This window comes from Volvox carteri (genome assembly GCF_000143455.1).
Source record: "Volvox carteri f. nagariensis unplaced genomic scaffold VOLCAscaffold_150, whole genome shotgun sequence".
Lineage (NCBI taxonomy): Eukaryota > Viridiplantae > Chlorophyta > Chlorophyceae > Chlamydomonadales > Volvocaceae > Volvox > Volvox carteri.
This window is the reverse complement of record NW_003307693.1, coordinates 9,822-10,785: the sequence shown is the minus strand read 5'-3', so window position 1 is coordinate 10,785 and position 964 is coordinate 9,822.

The following is a 964-nucleotide window of genomic DNA, read 5'->3' as shown; positions in this document are numbered from 1 at the left end:
CATGTCAATTGCAAGCTGACATCGACAACAGAAGGCAGCAGCAGGCAGGCAACCAGCCATCTGTAGTAGCCATCCCTTATTATTGTAGGCAAATGAGTGATCACATCCATAGATGTGGATGTGATCAGTTGGCCAACTGTGCATGCATATGCCGTGTAGCAGGCCGACAGGAAGGTGTTCAACCGGTTGAGCACCTATACCTAGCTAGGTACCAGGCCTGATCATGATACCAGGCACAGAGGGTGGTCACGCAGAATTGAGGATTTAAGGGTTTGGGCACCCAGTCATCTGCAGCTGGATGTACTAGCCATCCCTTACCCTTAGGTGAATGGGTGATCACATTTTCTTTATTCAGCCGTGAAGCAGGCTGAGAGAAAGGTGTTCAACCACGGAGTATATATGGTCAAGTGGCAAAAGTAAATATCAAGATATGTGGATAGTAAGAGTCAGGAGACATAATAACAAAGGAATTTTGGTGCTAACAGAGTCTTGAACTTCAAACACCAGTATAGTGATATTTAAAGTGTCTGGCCTAAGCACCTTTACCAGGTGGATTATATATGGCTCACCTATTGCTATCTATCTACTCCATTCCTGGAGTCATGGTCTGGTGATATGATGGTCATCCTGTCGCGAGGTGTGTGTGCTTGTGTGTGCCATGGCCATATGGCCATGCGTGGCACAGTAAAACTTTAGATCATGATCACCTACGTATACGTAGGTGATGCATCACCTGGGACAGTCCCTACCTATTATACGAGAGTGTCGCTTATATATAGGTGATCGAAAGGTTTACTGTGTGGCACAACAAGCACAATATACACACTGTACTATACACACTGTGACACAATATTGTCTATATACTGTGTGTGTATGCTTGTATGTGTGTGCTGGTGTGTGTGTGTGTGTGTATGTGTGTGTATTACCCTTGATATGATATCATGCATGACACTCCATCGATGAA